Genomic DNA, 14,478 nt, shown 5'->3' on the forward strand with positions numbered 1-14,478 from the left:
TTTGCACACGTGTTATAAGTGTCTAATCTAAATGATCCATGTGATGCGGAATCCCATAAAACCTCACGGGACCAATTTTCACGCTAATCTAAAGTTTTAGTAGGCCACGGCAAAGAGAAATGCATATCAAGAGAGTAAACTATTTTCATTTTTCATAGCTCACCAAAATTTGGGATCAAAATAAAAATTGGCCGTGTGTATATATATATATATACACACACACATGCGCACAAATGCTAAGCTGTGAGCTATGACTTACTGGAATTTTAGATCACGGTGAAAATTTATCCCTTGGGATTTCATGGGATTCCCCATCATATCATATGGACTGTTGGGATTAGACACCCATGATATGATATGATATGTGTGCATAGGTGCGCACATTAGCATGACTCTTTACGTATATATTCAAGACTTGCGTGGCCCCGTGAATTTAAACGTTGAGCATTTCATCTCAATAATTTCGTATAGTGGTGGCCACATGTACGTTCCAACCGCGTGAACTTGGCTACTTGCCTGCTCGCTCAGGACTTCGAATCCAAGGAGAACAGGAGGGCCGCGCATGATAGATTGATTTGACGTCACTTAAACCTTGTCATCATGGTGATTTACTTTATTTTCTTGGTAGTTTCTCTTCCTTCCTGTCCTCGCCTCTAATTTCGGGTGATTTTACTTTCTCTTTTCTCACTGGTTTCTCTTCCTTCCTCACCTCAGCTCTAATTTCAAGCGATTTCCTTCCTCTTTTTCTCAGCAGTTTCTCTTTCTTCTTCTCCTTCGCTCTAATTTCAAGTGATTTACTCTCTCTTTTCTCAGCAGCTCCTCTACGTTCCTCTCCTCAGCTTCTTAAAAGTGATTTGCTTTAATTTCAAGTGATTTACTCTCTCTTTTCTCAGCAGTTTCTCTGCCTTCCTCTCCTCAGCTTCTTAAAAGTGAAGTCACATCCATAGATTTTTCACAGCACCACTTCCATCAGTACCTTTGTTTCATTCCTCTGCAATCTAAAAAAAAAACACTATATCTGCCCATCCATCCGTCTACCACACCCTTCTCCTAAGGTTGTGTATATAGGCTTTCTTCATCTGCTCATTTGAGATAGATCTTAAAAAGAACTTTTTCCTTTCAAATACAGCATCGACCATCCAACAGTACTCAATAGCAACGATTAAAAGGTATGAGTAGATCTAAAGTTTCTATTTTAACTAATTGTAGATGCTTGATGATATCTTATGCTGATCCACAAAGCTTAATTAATTAATCTAAACCTTTAAGAAATTTTATTTTCTGCTTTGTTTTCAAAAACTTTAGCTGTGATGCACATGAGTATTGAATCAACTTGATTTTTGGGAGCCGTTGATACAAAAATCTGGATAGCCTTCCGCTCGACCTTCGTGTACCTTTTTTATTTTTATTTTTCCTGTTAGCTTTTTTGTACACCCCACTGTCAGTTAACACTTCACTGTTAGCCACCCCCACTAGGGATCGATGGCAAGACCTCAGCGTTGAAACGAAGTATCTTTCACTCAGTCTACCACTTTACCTTCGTGTACCTACACAAAGGGATGAACAAAGGAAACTCTAGCTAGTACAGGGGACCTCCGATGCCTAAGTCAAGTAGGGAATATGGGTCTAGTCGAGTAAAAAGTTTTAGGCTAGAGATTGTGCGTACCTTTTACCATTAGAGGTGCTCCTATTTATGGTTGAGGAGAGGCAATGACGTAGGGGAGAACTTATTTGGTAGGTGTGTATTGTAAAGGGATTGAGATCCTAAATGAGTTAGAGAATTTTTCGAGATCCTTGGTGAAGATCTCAGGATCTCGAGCGTGTCGCAAATACTTTCCAAGTTCTTTAGAGAAGATCCCAAGCAAATCTTTGATTGTTCGGAATCACTGAAGGTGTGCAGTAGGAGACTGATGTGGTCTTGGCCGACCCGAGCTGAGGGAACGCCAACCTGAGGCCTGACCTGATCCTTTCGACACTTGTTTGGGCTTCCTTTGGTGTTGTGTAGGTTGACCTATTTCCCAACCTACTGACGAGAAATCGAGCTTGAGCAAAGCTGCTACTTGTTCCGAAGCCGAGTGACAGATTTCCCATTTAGGTTCGTTGTTGCCCAACCTAATTAAGTGCACGAGTGTTTGACCTGACCTTGAATTATTGGCCGGCCTATTTTCCCCATAACAGGTGTAAAGGCTAAATTTGAACATGAACCCAAACCTAGCTATTTTTTTTTTTGGGAACAAAGGCCAATTTTAGACATGAAACCAAAAATCTAGCTGATTTGAATGGGAGCAAAGGTCAAATTTGGACATGAACCCAAAAATCTAGCTGATTTGAAAATCAGGTGGAACGATCAGATAGACGCCCCACTAAAAATCTTTTAAAAGGTGTGTGGTATCCATTATGGTTTGTATATGCTATCCAATTCATCCATCTAACATGCCCCACCAGATTAGAAGCAAACTCAAATTCAATCAATTAAGGCGAAATCAAACACAAATCAAAACATGCAAAGATCACATGATTTTTACGTGGAAAAACTTTCATGGAAAAAAACTACGGCACAAAGCGACAATCAATCCACTATGAAATGATATTACAAGATATAAATGCGCTTACTAATCTGAACAACCCCAAAATCTCTTCTCAAAACCCTAGCTTTGCTCTGGAACACCCTAGGAATGTCTTAACATTCACTTAGAATATCTTAATTCCGATTACACTTGATATATATTCTATCACAGTCGGAATTAGAAACAAATTACGCACTTACACAATCCTACGCGCTCCGTCAATGGGACATTTGATGGCATTGACCGCCATTAAAGACTAGTCAATGACATTGAAGCCGCCTTCCATGGCATCGAGAAGCAACTCCAAAACCATTTAACGAGCAATTGAATTTTTTAAGATTTTTTTATGGCATCGAGTGGTTAGTTAATGGAATCTACGTGCCCTTGACCTCAATTAGATTAAAGACATTTGGCAACATTTATGAGGTGTTTATATCTTTGTGCTAAATGCTAATTTCTATTATTTCTCATGTATTTTCCTTTTGTTTCCCAGTGCCAGGTCATTTTCCCTCCTATGGCCACATGCTGAGTTGTACGATTTGAACTGTCCATATTCTAACCAGGAGCAACTAACTATTGGTCCATAATCAAGCTTGGTAGAATATCCTAACCTTTTATTTTTAGAATTGAATGCTAGTCATTGGTCACTGAAATTTTATTTTCATTTGTTCTAAACTCATCTATCTACCTAAATGATAGTCACAATCATCAATTCATTGTTTTAGGCCGGATCCAATACACACGCATGTTTATACCCACAAACTCATGTGTGGGGCTTACTATGATGTTTTAATGACATCTAATCCATCCTACACATGTGGCCCCTCCTATTCTTGTTGGATTCTGAAACTCAAGTTGATCAAAAGATGATTGAACGGTCAATGTTCCATATACACCCTTATGGCAGACTTGAGTTTTGGATCCACCTCATTTTTGAGCCTACCCCTAAACTGATCTGGTTGAAATGGTGGACAGAGTAGAATTGTGGGAAACATCACAGTAGGCTCGAGTATTGCAAGGGCTGCCATTCAATCTCGACATTTTGTTGCATGCATAATGTTAACAGATATGAATTGCTACATACCAACCCTGCCATGACTCGTGGGCCAGTTGATGTATGTGGGCCCACAACTCATGTTAGGGGTAGGCTAAAAAATGAAGTAGATTTAAAAGTCAAGCAAGCCACACGACATGAGTACATAGGGCGCAAAGACTACCGGTGAAACCTACCTGGGTCCATTGAGATATTTATATGTCATCCAATGGCCACCATGATGCATGCTGAGAAGTCCACTCCATCCATCCAATTTTCCAGCATGTTTGTGGCTGGGCCCCAAAATGAGGTAGATCCGAAGCTTAAATGGGCCACATTGAAGGAAACAGTGGAGATTGCACAACCACCATTGTAATCTTTCCAGTGCCCACTTGTGTATTGGATTTGCCTCATATTCGGCCCCACCCGGTCAAATGATATGATGAAAATGATGGATAGGGTGGATTTCTAAAAAAAAAACTCATGGTTTGCCATGAATATTTCAGAAGGTGGGCTGGGTATAATTGAATAACGGGCAGTTTTAAGTGGTGTGGCCCATTGGAGTATTGTAGAAACTGCCTCATATTTGGCCCACCACTTAAAATGGACTGACAAAAATTGTTGATAGGTAGATTCCTCAAAAACATCACAGTGGACCACACAAGTTTTTGGAACTTCTATGGTCTAACATTCAATACATTGTTTGATGCGGTGTGGCCCACTTGAGTTTTGGATCTTCATCATATTTGGGCCCACTGACTAAAATGAATTGGCAAATTGCTGGGCTTGGTAGATTTCTTAAAAACACCACAATTGGATGGCAGGGTGTTGGAGCTATTTCAACAATAGGTGTTCAATACCAGCGTTGCCATTTGTGTGCCCACTTGAGTGTTGGATCTGCCTCATATTAGGGCACACCCCCTAAATTGAGCTAACAAAAATATTATATGGGGTGAATTTTTTTAGAAAGGTAAGGTGTGGTACATACCAACAACCCACTCAGACAACATAATATCCTACTAGATCTGTGTGGGGGCCCACCGTGATGTATATGTATATCTACATTGTCCATTCCTGCACTCATGTCATATTAAGGTATGGGTTAAAAAATAATGTAGATCCAACACTCAAGTGGACTACCCCAAATAGTGAGCTTGGGTTGTATTAAATGCACAAAACATTAAATGCAAGAGTCAACTCTGGCGTTGTTGTAGTTGGATATGCCTCATTTTTTAGCCCATAAATTAACATGATATGAGAAAATGGATGAACGGCATGGGATAAACAGACATATCATGGTGGGGTCCTCTCAGACAATTAATTATCCAAGCGGTGGTTGGACGGAATCAGCTTCCGAATAGGAGGGGCAGAATAGAAGGGGCAGCACATGATTGGAGGTTAATAAAACATCATTATCAGCCTAGAGCTATACATGAACTGATCAAGCTTGGTTAATTTGTTCTGACTCAACTTGATAAAGCTCAAACCAACTCGGTTTGACAGTGGGTTCAAGCTGAGTGGAGCTAATCTTTGAGCTTGAACTACGCTGAACTTTACTCGACTTAGCTCAGAACTTGACTCAAAATTGACTCGGTTCAAATCAATTTGACTCAAATCAACTTCACTTAGTATAAATATTATATATATTATTTGCATTATAGTATATATTATATATTATATATTATATATATTAAAAGCTATAAAACATAACTCGAACCTAGCTAGTAGGCTCGAACTCGAAAGATCTAGCCTAAGCTGGAGCTTGAATTGAGCTAGCCCAAGCTGAGCCGAATTGGAGCTGGGGTAGCCTGTTCACTCAGCTGAGCCGAGCCGGGGCCAAGCTCGGTTGGACTAGTGTACAGCTACTTATCGAAGCCGATTGCGTAGTGAGTAACTCCATAGTGAGTAACTCCAACGCTTAGCTTACTGAATAAACCCTGTGATGGCCACTATGATTTATGTATTTCATCCACTCTGTCCATCCATTTTAACAGATAATTTTAGGACTGGATACTAAAATTTAAGCAGAAACAGTTTTCAAATGGACCACACCACATGAAAAAGTTGAATTGAAAGTATACGTTGAAAAATTCTTGAGGGCCATAGAAGTTTGGGATAAAGCTTATATTTGAATTTTCCCTTTATCCATATCTATATGATCTTATTAACAGTTTGGATGACAAATAAACATCACTGTGGGGGCCTAGCATGGTTTCAACGGTGGAAATCATTATCCCCACTGTTTCGTGGGGTATGATCCACTTGATCTTCGTACATGCTTCAATTTTAGGCACAATCCCTTAAATTAGATGAAAAAACTATGGCGTAGATAGACTACATACATTCAAGGTGGGCCCAACTGAGTTTACTTAGTACGATAAGAGCGTACGCAATCCAATTTCCTGTTTATCAAGGTGGCCCCACAGACTGGATTTTGTGCAAGCTTATCCAGTCGATCCGGACACGGATTGTGTACTAACACCGTCAGTAGCAGCCTCGCTGTTGACAATGCTCTATCAACCATGCGTGGTAACTTTTATCCAAGCCCTTCATCCATTTTTCCATATCATTACATAGCATGAAACGAAAAAATAAGGGAGATCAATGTTAGGAATAAACAATTGGTTACACCGAAAATATCAAAAAATAATAAAATATTTCACTAGGCTGAATCACGTATAAAATACGCTGTCCTTAAAGCGTGATTCACCCCCTTATCAACTGTTGATGGGTTACAGGCGAATTGCATCTAGGATAAGACAAGTCTTATCTGAATCTAGCGTGCAGCAATCACGATAGGTCCATTGAGGAACAATTTGAACACAGCAGATTTCTTCTGGCAGACTCAAATGGTGGAGATGTTTTAAGTATTTTAGAATGGAGCCATGGATCGTATCTGATTTGAAGGAAGAGATGGTGTGTTGAGATGAAGAAATCAGACTGGAATGGTCCAGTTCATATAGGCATCAGGTAGTGGACCGTTGCTAGACTGCTATCAATGGTTCAGAACGTTTGGATTATGTTTCTGACCGTTGATCATTAACTCCAGTCGTTTCTGGTCGTCGGATCAAAGGATCTGACCGCTGGATCATTATAGACCGTCCGTTTTTAGACCATTTGGCTTTCAAGGCAGAGAGTCGTTTTCAGAAACTGCTGAACGTTTCGGATTTATGATCCGACCGTTCTCAGTCTTCTATAGAACTTAGACCATTTCAAACCCACTGCACATAGGCACGGACCAGACCTATCGCACGTGCGAAGTGCAAAGTGCGTCATCTAGCGACACTACAGTCACACTGCCTCACTGCCCACGCCCTCGCCCATGCCCGAGCGCGAGCGCGCGCGCATGCGTGCGTGCGCACTGGAACACGCAACCCAAGCATCACCTCCTCCAAAAACTCCAAGTAAGAATACTCTTCACAAGTCCACATATAAACCACAAAAGTTTTCTTCTCATTTTCGATATGGGACAAAGCACACACACCGTACTTTTTAATTCAAAAAATTCAAAAGGCGTTTTGGCGGAAAAAATTTGAAATTTTGAAAATTTTGAATTTTCATTTTTTATTATTTTAAAAACCATTGATATTCAACAATCCCCCACTGGTTTTTTAAAAAAACAATAAAAACTCTACCAGAATAATAATAGTTATTATGCATAAAGAAAAATATCTTGCGAAAAATATCTTGCGATTTGAATTTTTCCTTAATGTATTTATTTTAAAGTTATTTCAAAATTTCTGGTTGCCGCAGCATTGAACTAGTTATTTCTATATGACATAACCAAAAATACCACACACATAATAGCTCCTGCGTTAGGTGTTCCTTTATAATCTCGCTTAACACTTTTAATGGCCATGTGTTTATCCTGTTTCATGAACGATCCCGAGATAGCTCTAACCCTCATGAGAAGCTGCACCATTTCTACGTTCACATAAGTTAAATCCTTCCAGTGTTTCCGTTAAAACACTTGTCCTATTTGACTGGACTTCATTAAGAGTTTAATACTCATCCCTCTTTTAAAACGACCAGCACTATCATCCTGGATGAGGTTATTAATGTATTTAGTGCTGAAACTTTTTATTTATCAGTGAATTGTTGTTACCCATTAAACCTAATATTTAGAGATTTTCTAATTTAGGATTGGGTTTCTTGCACTGGTGAAATTTTAAGTAAAGAGTTTCAACCCCATTCCTCTAAATGTTGTCCTTACTACTTCTCTCGTTAGAGGTTTAGTAAACGGATCAGCCAAGTTATTACTTGACTTTACATATGAGATCGTAATGATTCCATTTTGAATCAACTGCCTTATATAGTCATGTCTCAAACTTATGTGTTTGGACTTCCCATTATAGGTACTGCTATAAGCTTTCACTGGAGTGGCTTCACCAACACAATAAAGTGAAACAGCCGTTATAAGCTCTCATAGAATGTGATTTCTAATAAAAGATCCCTTAACCACTCAGTCTCTTTACCTGTAGCAGCCAAAGTTATGAACTCAGATTCCATAGTTAAGTGCGTTATGCAAGTTTGTTTCTTGGACCTCCAAGATACAGTTGCACCTCTTAGGGTGAATATCCACCCTGTAGTGGACTTGTTGTCCCTTGCACTCGATATCCAACTTGTATCGGTATATCCTTCCAACACTACTGAAAATTTTGAGTAAAATAGCCCTAGTTTTTTTGTTTCTTTAAGATAACCTACAACTCTACTTATTGCTTTACAGGATTCAACACTTAGATTACTCGTAAACCTGTTTAGTTTACTCGCAACGTATGCTATATCCGGTCTTGTGCATTGCATTGCATTGCATACATAAGACTGCCTATAGCACTAGCATACTCAAGTTGTACAACTGCTCTTCCACTGTTTTCTTTTAACTTGATATTTGGATCAAACGGGTCCTTTGCCTCTTTAATTTTCAAGTAATTAAACTTGTTTATTATTTTCTCAATATAATGAGACTGACATAATGCAAAACCCCTACTATGTTTTTTAACTTTGATACCTAATATGGTATCCACTTGTCCAAGATCCTTCATTTTGAAAACTGAAGAGAGAAACTTTTTTGTTTCAGTTACACCTTTCATTTTATTACTGATTATTAACATATCATCTAGATACAAGTATATGATTACAATATAATCATTATATACTTTTGAATATATGCATTTATCAGCAATATTATGTTTAAAACCATAAGACAGAACTTTAGAATCAAATTTATCATACCACTGTTTTGGTGCTTACTTTAATCCATACAAAGACTTAACAAGTCTACACACTTTTCTTTCATTTCCTGGTAGAACAAACCCTTCTGGTTGTTCCATGTAAACCTCCTCATTGAGATCACCATTCAGGAATGTTGTCTTCACGTCTATTTGATGGATATGAAGATGATGTATATATGCTAGAGCGAATAAGATCCTAATCGATGTTATTCGAGCTACTGGTGAATAAGTGTCAAAATAATCAATTCCTTCTTTCTGTCGGAAACCCTTAGCAACTAATCTTGACTTAAAGGTTTGGATTGTACCATCTGTGTGATATTTTTTTCTTAAATACTCACTTACAACTTATTGGTTTAGAACCTGGAGGTAGATCCACCAATTCCCATGTTTGGTTAGATATAATAGAATCCATTTCATCATTAATGGCTTCTTTCCAAAAGGCGGAGTCTCTTGAAGACATAGCTTCACTAAAGGTTTTAGGTTCATCTTATATAGTTAAAACCATAAGTATTTTCCTAATCACCTTCTCTCTATCACCCTCAACTAGATGAAAAGAAAGTTGCTGAGAGTCTATTTCATCAGGATCAAGACTCTTTTCTACTCTTGCTCTTTGACTCCTACGAGGTTCACTATGAGTTTTCTCTTCTATTTGTGTTTCTTTTATAGTTTCATTAGGAGATTGAATCTCAGCATTCTTTTTCTCCGTGAATGCAGAATTCTCAAAGAACTCTACATCTCTAGACTCTATGATTACATTGGTGTCTAAGTCTAGAAGTCTATATGCTTTATTATATTGTACATATCCTACAAGGACGCACTTGATAGCTCTTGATCCTAACTTAGTTCTTTTAGGTTCTGGTGTTCTGCAGTATGCAAGACACCCCCACACTCTAAGATATCCTATGTTGGGTTTTCTTCCTTTCCATATTTCGTATGGAGAGGTCTTAGTTTTCTTATATAAAATTCGGTTTAAAACATGACATACAGTTAACAGAGTTTCTTCCCATTGGTTGAATGACAACTGTGCTTGTATTAGCATTGAGTTGATCATTTCTACTAATGTCCTATTTTTCCTCTTTGCTCCACCATTTTGCTGTGGTGTATAGGGTGTTGTGCACTGATGTATTATACCGTGTTCTTCACAATAGTTAGAAAAGTCATTAGAGAAATATTCTCCTCCTCGGTCACTACGAAGGATTTTATTATTTTTATCTAATTGATTTTCTAATTCAGATTTATAGATTTTGAATGCATTAAAGGTTTCATCTTTCGATTTTAACAGATATACATATACATATCTTCAACAATCATCTATAAACGTTATAAAGTACCTTTTACTTCCACGGGTAAGAACGTCATTTAGTTTACATATGTCAGTATGCACTAGGTCTAATATTTGAGATGATCTCTCAATGCTAGGGAGTGGTTTCTTGATTATTTTAGACCATATGCATACTTCACATTTATCTTTGTCACTATCATTATATAATATTAGGCCGTTCTTAGCCATGAGTTTAATGGTACTGTAGCCAATATGGGCTAGTCTACCATGCCATAGCGTCACAGACTCAATTATGTAAGCAGAAGAGTTCTCTTCATTTAAAGAAAGTTTGATCATCCCATTACAGGCATAACCCTTACCCACAAAGTTCCCATTCGTAGACAAGATCAGCTTGCCTGATCCAAACACAACCCTAATCTCAGGTTTGCTTAAGAGATCCCCTAAGACAAGATTCATTCTTATGTTTAGGACATGCAGTACACGTTGGTTAGAATTACCTTCTTTCCAAAGGTAAAGAGTAATTCCAAGGTTCCTTTCCTGCAACTTTCGACCGTCCTTCATTTCCTATTTGAACATCTTGACCATTGATCTCGTCTTCATAGGTTTTGAAGGCAAATCGATCGTTGCATACATGTACTGTGGCACCTGTATCATACCACCAACCAAAAATTTTCTCTTGAACTAGGTTCACTTCTGTGATCATGGCTACGATTTCATCGTCTACTACATTAATCTCTTTATTAGGATTTTTTTGGTCCCTACAGACTCGGGCGAAATGCTCAGTCTTGCTGTAGATATAGCAAATTCCCTTAGGTTCGTCGTTTTTCTTCTTTTGGGTTTTCTTGAATTTCTCTTGATCTTTGTTAGGTTTAAGGAAATCAACTTTCTCATAGGTATTATTTTGGGATGGCCGTTCTACTACGTTCACCTTGGATGAGGATGCACCATTAGCGTCATCCTTTTTATCTCGGTTACGAGATTCTTCTTCAATTCGAAGATGCTTTTTTATTTGTTCTTGGGTGAAGTCTTCGAATTTATGCAGTAGTTTCTTCCTGTAGTCTTTCCAGTTCGGAGGCAATTTTGCGATTATAGCTCCGACTTGAAAGTATTCAGGAAGATCAATTTTTATGGCTTTTATTTTGTTTACAATAAACTGCAGTTCTTGGATTTGGGCAAGCAACGGTAGATTGTCTACCATCCTTAAGTCAAAATACTTGCCAATTAGAAATTTCTGTATACCTTCTTCTTCAGCCTTTTATTTGTATTCCAGCGCGCTCCAAATTTCTTTCATTGATGTAGTCCCCGTGTACAAATCGTACAAACGATTAGAGAGAGCATTGAGGATGTGGCTAAGACACAGCAGTTCATCTTCTTGTCACTTGATTCTAGCAGCAACCTGTTCTTGAGTGTCGGTGTCCTTTGCTTCAAGTAGAGGCTGGAGATTGGGTTCATGATGTAGTAGATCTTCAGAGCGGTCAGCAGGAATTTCAGTTTATCCTGCCATCTAGTGAAATTTAAACCATCGAATCGGTCCAGTCAGATCAGATCCTGGTTCATCAGCTTGACTGATGCAACACTTTCGGTGTCCATGAATCACGCTTTAAGATTGTTGGAAATAAACGATTGGATACACCGAAAATATCAAAAAATAATAAAATATTTCACTGGGCTGAATCACGTATAAAATATGTTGTCCTTAAAGTATGATTCGCCCCCTTATCAACTGCTTATGGGTTACAGGCGAATTGCTTCCAGGATAAGACAAGCCTTATCTGGATCCAACGTGCAGCAATCACAATAGGTCCACTGAGGAACAATTTTAACGCAGCAGATTTCTTCTAATAGGCTTAGATGTTGGAGATGTTCTAAGTATTTTAGAATGGAGCTATGGATCGTATCTGATTTGATGGAAGAGATGGTGTGTTGAGACGATGAAATTGGACTGGAATAATCCAGTTTATATAGGCATCAGGTAGTAGACCGTTGCTAGACTGCTATCAATGGTTCAGAACGTTTAGATTACGTTTCTGATCGTTGATCATTAACTCTAGCCGTTCCTGGTCGTTGGATCAAAGGATCTGATGTTTTCAGAAACTGCTGAACGTTTCGGATTTATGATCCGACTGTTCTCAGTCTTCTATAAAACTTAGACTATTTCAGACCCACTGCATACAGGCACGAACCAGACCCATCGCACCGCGATCGCGTAAGGTCGCGAGGGAGCGACTACTCTGCGACACGATGTGCACGTGTGAAGTGCAAAGTGCGCCACTACAGCCTCACTACCCACGCCTGCGCCCGTGCTCGAGCATGAGTACACGCACGTGCGTACATGTGTACGCACTGGAACACGCAACCCGAGCATCACCTCCTCCAAAAATTCCAAGTAAAAATACTCTTCACAAGTCTAAATATAAATCACAAAAGTTTTCTTCTTATTTCCAATATGGGACAAAGCACACACACCACACTTTTTAATTCAAAAAATTCAAAAAGCGTTTTGACGGGAAAATCTCGAAATTTTGAAAAATTTAAATTTTCATTTTTTATTATTTAAAAAACTATTGATATTCAACAATCAAATCTCTAACAAACCACACCAAAAGAAAACATTGGACGTTTATTTATCATCCACCCTGTTGATTAGGACACCCATATCAGGTTGAAGAGGAAAATTAAATATCATATTAATCTAAAACTTTTTTAGCCAATAAGAAGTTTTTAATGGTGAGCATTCAATCATCATTCCCTCTGCACGGTGTGGTTCATGTGAGATTTAGATATATTTATTTTTTTGTCTCATACTATAAAACAGAATGAAAAAAATGGATGGATGGCATGGGCAGGAGATACGGAGATATACATCATGATGGGATTCATGAAGCACTGTCAATTGGCAAGCCGCGTCCAGTAGATCTGGAAGCGTCGTCACCAAGTTCGGTTGGCCCAATCATGATGTATGTTTTGTATCCACACCGTCTATCCATTTGGAGAGATCATATTAGGGAAAAATCCAAAGAATCATTTAGATCAAAATCTCGAGTGGACCCCACCACAGAAAATAGTGGGGAGAGTGACGTCCACCGTTAAAAAGTTCTAAGGGCCACAAAAGTTTCCGATGAAGCTGATATTTGTGTTTTCCCTTCTTTCTTTCATGTATGAGTTACGTTGGATCTCAATGAAACATCATGGTGGACCTTAGGAAGGTTTCAACGGTGGGCGTCACTCTCCCCAGTCTTTTCTGTGGTGGGTCCACTCCAACCTTCGATCCTAATCATTCTTTGGTTCATATGCTAAAATGATCTCTACAAATGTATGAACGGTGTGGATACAAAACATACATCATGGTGGGGCCCACATAACTTGGTGACGTCACTTCAGTAGCGAGTCTCGCTGCTCAACGTTTCAGTAGCTAATCAGCGTCCAAGCGATCCAACTTATTCTCTCTTTTCTTAACAGTTTCTCTTCCTTCCTCTCCTCAGCTTCTGAAAAGTGAAGACATATAAACGGAGATTTCACAGCATTACTTTCAACGGTGCCTTCATTTCATTCCTCCGCTACTTTCAAAAGCACCGTTATCTCCCATCCATCCCTTCATCCATCCATTCATCCATCCATCTATATAGCATGGACTTGTGGGAAATCATTCTCTTCTTCTGGGCTCCTATTTCTCGGCACATAGGTTATTTCAAAGACCTCAACAACAATGTAGAGACTCTGAAAACGAAAACGAAAAAGCTAAAACGCAAGCATGATGAAATTTAACCAGAAGTCGATGATGCTATACCAGTCGGAAAGAGACAGAAAGCCCTTGTGGAGAATTGGCTCACGGAAGTCAGAAATACCGAAAACCAAGTTGATTCAATAAGATTGGAGCTGGCACTAAGGAGAATATGCACCGATCACTCGTCTCGTTATACATTGGGAAAAAAGGGTCGTTGAAAAGCTCGAAGACGTCAAAAAGCTCAACAAAAAACTCAAAGTAAAAGGGGCCTTCGATAAGGTTGCTGAGAGCAGTCGACATCCAAGGGTGTTTGAAAAGCAAACATCACTACCACGAGGACAACAAAGCACGTCTGAGCTAACCTTGGAGGAGATATGGCAGTGCTTAAACGAGGAAAAGAATGGAATCATAGGTATTTGTGGGATGGGTGGAATAGGAAAAACCACTCTCATGAAAGAAATAAACAATAGGTGCACCAAAACCCGTGACTTCGATGTCGTGATTTGGATAACTGTGTCCAAGGATCTCAACTTGGGATTAATCCAAGAGGAGATTGGAAACAGATTGGGTATGAAATTCGACGGAAATGAAGATAAGGGGGATAAGCTGTTTACTCGGTTGAAGAATCTTAGATATCTACT

General features: G+C 38.9%; 1 long non-coding RNA gene across 1 annotated transcript; it reads left to right on the top strand.

Moving 5' to 3' along the window:
- Window positions 1–599: 599 nt before the first annotated feature.
- On the top strand, window positions 600–13,621 carry LOC131249398 (uncharacterized). Its single transcript, XR_009172829.1, has 3 exons — window positions 600–1,169; window positions 3,061–3,163; window positions 13,596–13,621. It is a non-coding gene; the product is annotated as an uncharacterized LOC131249398 (long non-coding RNA).
- The last annotated feature ends 857 nt before the right edge of the window (window positions 13,622–14,478 follow it).

This window comes from Magnolia sinica, chromosome 6, assembly GCF_029962835.1.
Source record: "Magnolia sinica isolate HGM2019 chromosome 6, MsV1, whole genome shotgun sequence".
Classification (NCBI taxonomy): Eukaryota; Viridiplantae; Streptophyta; class Magnoliopsida; order Magnoliales; family Magnoliaceae; genus Magnolia; species Magnolia sinica.